At 32.2% G+C, this 8,174-nt stretch overlaps 2 non-coding genes across 2 annotated transcripts; both read left to right on the top strand.

Annotated features, from left to right (window-relative positions):
• Window positions 1-503: 503 nt before the first annotated feature.
• Window positions 504-613, top strand: LOC139895400 (small nucleolar RNA Z161/Z228). Its single transcript, XR_011775853.1, has one exon. It is a non-coding gene; the product is annotated as a small nucleolar RNA Z161/Z228 (small nucleolar RNA).
• Window positions 614-674: 61 nt separating this feature from the next.
• LOC139895394 (small nucleolar RNA Z105) lies at window positions 675-750 on the top strand. The gene has a single exon (XR_011775847.1). It is a non-coding gene; the product is annotated as a small nucleolar RNA Z105 (small nucleolar RNA).
• Window positions 751-8,174: the final 7,424 nt, after the last annotated feature.

The raw sequence follows: 8,174 nt of genomic DNA, 5'->3' as shown, positions 1-8,174 counted from the left end.
GAGGGGGGTGATATGTAATTTGGTGAGGTGGTTGTCGTTTTTGAGTAGTCATACACAAATAGCTGCACCTCTTTTAGTAGTATAGGAGTTAATGTGTGGAGTGCTGGGTAACAATTTTCATTTAACCCTAAGTTTTTAACCTGAGGGCGCAAAGAAGCAAGAACGCAAGATCGCAAGGACGTTTGCGTCTTGCGATTGGCTCCATTGCAAAGAATTGATTGCGTTTCGGCATCTTGGTGAAACCCAATCTTAAAACTCTGTTTAAAATTAATGGGCTAAAAAACTGGCCCATGTTCGTTCTGATGAGCTTACAATTATAAAGCCCTAGGATTTTAACCTACACATACACCATCGTCAGCCGAAATTCCTCTATAACTGAAACAAATCCAATATCGCCGCCAATCAAAAATTAGGGTTCGTTCGTAGTCACGCATCTCTCTGGTACGTCTATCGTTATTTTTAATAATTCTTTTTTCAAGTTTTAAATTTTGTATTTTAAACAAGCTCCAAATGAAGAATATGGATTAATTCTCACGACGGTCGTCTGAAAAGTCATACCTTTTCGTAGGGTTTTGATCAATTTGATGCATTCAATCCAATTTTTCTGATGGTTTTCTATTTTTGTACCTCTTTTTCTTATATTTCTTAATTTTATCGTGTTTACTAAAGCTATGCGAGCATAATGAGGAATGTTTTATTATTATTCCGATTAATTCATGAATGGATTATTTAACCTCCTACTCATTCTGAATGTTCATTTAAATTATTTATTTTCCATATAATCAAGAATAGGTTATTTGTTATGATTTTCATTATAGTATTATAGGTACATGAAAATCTGTATAACTAATGCAATTAGTTTTAAATGGGTATGAAATTTGACTCATTGGCGTAAGTTACAAACTTCAAATGCCTTTTGGGATGAACCATCACCCCAGATTAATTATATTTTTATCATTATATGGTAAATTTAATCACTTTTTGTTCAAAAACTTGATGATATCATAGGATGATACATATTTTTTGTATTCCATATTGTGTTTTTTTAATAAATTAGTAGTTGAAGTATGCCCAATGATGGAAAACAATTAAAATTGAAGAGGTTTTCTGGTGTTGCTTATTCATTAATTGGTGTTCTTTGTCATTATTTTTAAAACTATTATTTTTATTCACAAGCACACATAAAGCACCAAATGATTTTTTATGTGGCAAAGTTAATGGCTTTTATTGAATTGTTACTATCGGATGTAATTCCTTGTATGATTCAATAAGCTATGAGATCTGAGGGCTACTTTGATTTGAATATTTGATTATTACCCTTTTTTTCTACTGATATTATTTTTGATTCATTACAACTTTGATTTTAATTTTTTTGTTAATATTTTTTATGTATATGTAAATTTAGAAAGTTGCCAGGAATACGAAGCACATTCGAAGGCTTGGCAAATTCAAAAACTAGTAGAAATTTGCTGAGCTCAAAAATTGTGCAAAAATGATATGTTGTCACTTTTGATTTAAGTTCACTAGCTTTGTGTGCTAGATGATTTACAAGGTTGACGAATATTACTCTACTCACATTTGGATCCATTCATATATCTATGTTTCTTTATATTCTTTTTGCGTGTAGCGAAAATTGTGAGTTCGGATGTTGGAAACAGTTTGTTGAAAGCTGTGTGCTTTTTTAACCTCGATTGTTTTATTGGATTTTGAATGATTACATGATCAAATATTGTTTTTAAGGGAAGTGTGATAAGTAGTTCTTCGAAGTCATTAATCTTTCAGTTAGATGATGGCAGTTAATCAGTTATTGGGTTTCAAGTAAATGAACACTTTTTAATGAAAAGATGTTTTCATTTTTGCATTTGAAACAGTTTCTGCTCTGCTTGTTGCTATGTCTAGAATGTTACTAAGATATTTTGTAGATACCAACTCACCACTTTTTATTGTTCGTACTTAATATTGTTCCTTGTAACCTTTTCTAATCATTCTATATCTTGTGTTGAGAGAATTAAATCTAAATATTTTGTTCGACTTTTCATTGTTTGTGTCGATCTATACAGGGTTCAGATGTAGGTATAGGTCAGGTTTTTGTGGTTTGTAGCCTCTATCAATAGGTGGAACCGAGGTTTATGTTTTTGATCTTTTCCAATTTGTGGCATGTTATTTCTATGAAATTGGACACTGGTTTATGTCCGATTGAAGACGTGCAAGTCTCATCATGTTCTTTTATAGTAGTGTTATTGTTTAAAACATATGGATACATTGACCACAATTTGGGTGCATTAGATACTTGTGTTATATAAGTACTTGCATAATTGTGATGGATGTTTTAATCTTGATGGTAGAAATATTAGTTTCTTTGTTCAAAGGGTGCAACTAATCAAGTTAAAGTTGCTTTCTCACCATCTTAGTTATTTGTTTGTTTCTTCAAACTCATTACTTGAGTAAAATTCTGGTTCTTATTACTATGTTAGTAATCCATCTATATTGTTGTATTGATATTGGTATAATAACATTCTTAAACAAAAGAATTGTTTGCGAGAAAGAGGAGTAAGCTGTGTTTTTAAGGTAAATCTGATAAGAAGGTTGGTAGGGCGTACTAGATACAGTCTAGTTTAGGAGTAAGACTATTGATGTCAGAGTTAAATTGTACACTTTTTCGAGAAAAAATGGGTTTTTGATGGTGACTGTATTTGACCTTCATTAACCCAAAATGTCAAATTTCTGTGTCAAATATTGGTGGGGTGACGTGGTAAAATCTGATTGGATGTGGGATAAAAAATAAAAAAAAAAACTAATTATATGATTATACCTTGGGTAATTTTTTATTGGTCAAGACAAATGAAACGCATGGATTGACTCGTCAAAAAATTGACTAACGGATGAAGGCATGAGATTTTGACGCCTGGTTATCTTTCGTCAATTTCCGTCGGAGAAGCCAACTAGACTGACGCGAAAATTCCGACGCCGGGATAATATTAGTTTAAATGTTTTGACTCGGCGTCATTGCTTGATACTTTTGCTAAAATGACCTAATTGCTAGGGCGGATTTTGTAGCTCCCACTAAATTTTACTAAGACAAAATTTCATTCCTCGTCTCTGAACTTTACATCAAATTTGACTCCTCACCCTTTTTCTATTTTTTGTGCATTCCTCTTCCCTAATGTATCACAATTCTACATCCCTTGTCTTTTTTAGGGACGAGGGATGTAGAATTGACAGAAAGAAAAAGGACGAGGAGTCAAGAAAAAGGACGAGAGATGTAGAATTATGATACATTAGGGACGAGGGATGCACACAAAAAAAAAAAAGGACGAGGAGTCAAATTTGATGTAAAGTTTATGAACGAGGAATGAAATTTTGTCTTTTACTAACTAGTGGAATAGTGGAATTTGTAGTGTTTTGAGTTGCTAAAGTTTAGGTTTATGAATTAATTAAATTGGAGTGCCTATGAAAAAAATATGATCAAGTTGGTAAAGACACATAATTTTCATATATCATAATTAATATTTTCATATATCATAATTTATTAATTAATTTTTGCTTTTAATCATTTTTCAACTAAAATCAATTTTAAACATGTTCAAGAAATTAACTTGGATAATCTAAAATAAGGATTTTTCATTTAAATATTTACAAAATGAGTATATATAAATTTCTATCCGTCCAAATTTACGTTCAAATTTCGCTTTTTGCTAAAGGTGATGTTGAGTCTACTAAATTTGTAGGGATGGCAAAAAATCACGTACTCGATGGGGAAATTTGGGCCGAGTTTGGGTCGGTAATTGAATCTAGGGTCGGATATGGGAATAGCTTTTAATTTTTTTTGCGAGTTTCGGTATGGGTCCGGGGATGGTTTTAGACACAAACTCGACTACCCGCCCGTATACCCGAAAAAAGACTCGAGTCTATATATCCAACCCGTATACCTGATTATACGGCCCGTTTACCTGATTATCCGGCCTATATACTTGATTAGCCGAGCCGTATACCCAAAAAAAAAAACTCAAATAATGTGACGACCAGACAAAATCGCCATTGACGGCGCCGTTAACTTATGTCCTGTTACGTGGTCATAGTCCCTAAATGAGACACGTTTGACCAAAATTATGTCGCATCCATTTGAAACGTGTATGACTTGCAAAGTTTTAAGTTACCAAACGGTTCGACAACGAGTATAAGTTTACAAAAGTTAATAAGTATAATTGAAATAACTTGCGACATATTATAAGTTGAAAATCACGAATGCTATCAATAGCGTATGCATGTATACATTAAGTTTGAATCCAAAGGTGCTATCACTAGCGTATGCATGTATGCTTGACTCCAAGCTAGTAATCAAAGTGTGCGGAAGCATGTATCAAGTAGCTAATCAAGAACCAGAGAAACATATAGAAAACTGTCAACGAAAAACGTTGGTGAAATCATATGTGTATTTGTAAACGTTATTTTTGAACCACAAGATTTAGTATAAAGTTGATTATCCAAATCGTTTGCATTCCAAAGTTGTTGTACGTTCGCGAGCACCCAATTATTAAGACTTAACTGTATACGAACCCCGTTATCATAGTGTTAGAACCTGCACTATACCCGAAATTATATTTCACCCGCTAACGGTGAGGGCTTGTCAAGCCCGTATGGATTCACACAACATAAGTTCACGTTTACACTATACAAGTGTAACTAATGATAATTGAATTGAGGCTTTTTGTTCTAACTCACATGTGGAATGTTTGTTTTCGTACTTGTGTTCAAAGCATAAAAGTATAATACGTATATGTTTCTCATCCCATGATTTAAAAGAGTAAAAGTTGCTGAAAAGATGGGACTATGATCTCACCGTAGTTGCATGTCAAAGTACTTCATTTTAAACGTTGTGCAATGAAAGTTGTTTAGTCTTGACCTAAACAAGTAAGTTGTATCAATACCGGGTAAGACACAAGGTCGGTCGAAATGTGTTCAATTAGTCCTATGGCTCGTTACGACTCGAATATATAGCATGTGAGTCACGTTGTCAAGTTTCATGCAAGATATAAGTATAAACGAAAGGTTATAACGATTAACCAAAGGATTTGTTAAGTTTGAATAAAAGTCAACTTTGCTCAAGTCAAAGTCAACGAAAATGTCAACATGTTCGGGTCGGGTCTCGGACAATTTTTCTGAGTTATATAATCATATATGAGCATGTTAGAACAAGTTACATGTTAATCGGAGGTGCGTAGCATAGTTAGAATTAAACGTGAAATCGCGAAATTGGACAGCCCACATTCCAGGCATATGCCGTGCCGCGCCGCGCCAAGGATTGGCCGCGTCGCGGCAAAGCACCTGGGCTGATTCCTGGGCTGTTGCATGTAGTGACCCGAACTTTTCCATGATTATATAAAATTAAAAAAAAACTATATTTGCATGATTAAATGTTTCCAACATGTTAAGCAATCAAACTTGTTAAGACTTGATTATTTGATATGAGTTTTATGTAGACAATTGACCACCCAAGTTGACCGGCGATTCACGAACGCTAAAACTTGTAAAAATGACATGATGATATATATGGACATATATATGGTTAACATGAGATTATGATAAGTAAGTATCTCACTAAGTATATTAACAATGTGTGATATACATAAAAAAAAATGAGAATATTGAATTATGAAGCTCGAAATGATATACATAACGATAATCGTTATAACGTCTTACTAAACACATATGTATTGTATTAAGATATTGATATAATATATTTAACATGATAAAATGATAATTAAGTATATCATTGAGTGTATTAACAATGAACTATACAAGTAAGATGAGACTACCAACTTAATGATTTCGAAACAATATATATATGTAACGATTATCATTGTAATAGTATTTTAACATATATATATATGATATTAAGATATATTCATACACCATGTTGTCATGTTAACATAACAATTTAACATCTCATTTAAGTATAATAACAATGAATTAATTACATTTAACAAGATCGTTAACTTAAAGGTTTCAAAACAACACTTACATGTAACGACTAACGATGACTTAACGACTCAGTTAAAATGTATATACATTTAGTATATTAAGATGTATTAGTACACTTTTGAAAGACTTCATGACACATATCAATGTACTTCTACTTAATAAAAATGTTTACAATTGCATTATCATTCATTTGCATCAACAATTCTACTTGTATGCACCCGTATTCGTACTCGTACAATACCCAGCTCTTAGACGTATATACTATTGGTATATACACATAATAATTCAGCTCTTAGCAGCCCTCATTTAGTCAATAAACTTGTGGAACCATCATTTGGCAACTAGCATGAATTATTACACTAAAAATCAAATTACAACTTGCATATATGGAACCCCTCATTCACGTTTTTCTTCATCCTCACACACTTGCATTTTTCAATTTTCTTTCACTCATTTGATCTCTCTCTTGTTCTATGATGATGTTCTAAGTGTTCTTCATCACATTCATCAAAATCTACATAAATCTAGCTCATAAATCCAACCTTTGATCAACCTATAAAACAACTACTCAAGAAAACTTCAATAACACTTTCAAGTTTACTAGTTTACTTCCAAGCTTTCAAATCCATTTCAAGTAATCATCCAAGATCAAGAAACCTTTGTTATTTACAGCAGGTTATCTTTCTTATTCAAGGTAATATTCATATTCAAACTTTGATTCAATTTCTATAAGTATAACAATCTTATTTCGAGTGGAAATCTTACTTGAACTTGTTTTTGTGTCATGATTCTGCTTCAAGAACTTTCAAGCCATCTAAGGATCCTTTGAAGCTAGATCTATTTTTCTCATTTCCAGTAGGTTTACCTACTAAACTTGAGGTAGTAATGATGTTCTTAACATCATTCTATTCATATATACATAACTATCTTATTCGAAGATTTGAACATGTAATCACTAGAACATAGTTTAGTGAATTCTAAACTTGTTCGCAAACAAAGTTAATCCTTCTAACTTGACTTTTAAAATCAACTAAACACATGTTCTATATCTATATGATATGCTAACTTAATGAATTAAAATCTGGAAACACGAAAAACACCATAAAACCGGACATACGCCGTTGTAGTAACACCGCGGGCTGTTTTGGGTTTGATAATTAAAAACTATGATAAACTTTGATTTAATAGTTGTTCTTCTGGGAAAATTATTTTTCTTATGAACATGAAACTATATCTAAAAATCATGGTTAAACTCAAAGTGGAAGTATGTTTTTCAAAATGGTCATCAAGATGTCGTTCTTTCGATGGAAATGACTACCTCTTTAAAAATGACTTGTAACCTGTATTTCCGACTATAAACTTATACTTTTGCTGTTTAGTTTCATAAATTTCAGTTCATTATGAAACCATAGGAACTTGAATCACTCAAAACGGATTTGAAACGAAGAAATGACGGGTAAAACAAAATTGGATAAATTTGCAAGTTTTAGCTACGAAAATTTTGTAACAAATCTAGACTAAACATATCCTAACTAATTTATATTGTATTATACATATTATATAATCTTGGTATACCATAGACACGTATACAATGTTTTGACATATCATATCGACCCATCTATATATATATTTCGGAACAACCATAGACACTCTATATGCAGTAATGTTTGAGTTAGCTATACAGGGTTGAGGTTGATTCCAAAATAATATATATACTTTGAGTTGTGATCTAGCCTGAGACTTGTATACACTGGGTCGTGGATTGATTCAAGATAATATATATTGATTTATTTCTGTACATCTAACTGTGGACAACTAGTTGTAGGTTACTAACGAGGACTGCTAACTTAACAAACTTAAATCATAAAAACGTAATAAAAAATGTTGTGAATATATTTCAATCATACTTTGATATATATGTACATATTTGTTATAGGTTCGTGAATCGACCCGTGGCCAAGTCTTATTTTCTCGACGAAGAAAAAATCTGTGAAAGTGAGTTATAGTCCCATTTTTAATATCTAATATTTTTGGGATGAGAATACATGCAGATTTGAAAATGATTTACAAAATAGACACAAGTAATTGAAACTACATTCTATGTTGAATCGTTATACCGGATATCGCCCTTGTTGAACTTGGTAACCTAAGAATTGGTGTTTATTATAATTGTCAACAGTTAACGCGAATCC

The sequence above is a fragment of the Rutidosis leptorrhynchoides genome, chromosome 2 (assembly GCF_046630445.1).
Source record: "Rutidosis leptorrhynchoides isolate AG116_Rl617_1_P2 chromosome 2, CSIRO_AGI_Rlap_v1, whole genome shotgun sequence".
Taxonomy (NCBI): Eukaryota; Viridiplantae; Streptophyta; class Magnoliopsida; order Asterales; family Asteraceae; genus Rutidosis; species Rutidosis leptorrhynchoides.
Note: the sequence above shows the minus strand (reverse complement) of the source record. Positions and strands in the feature narration are given on the sequence as shown.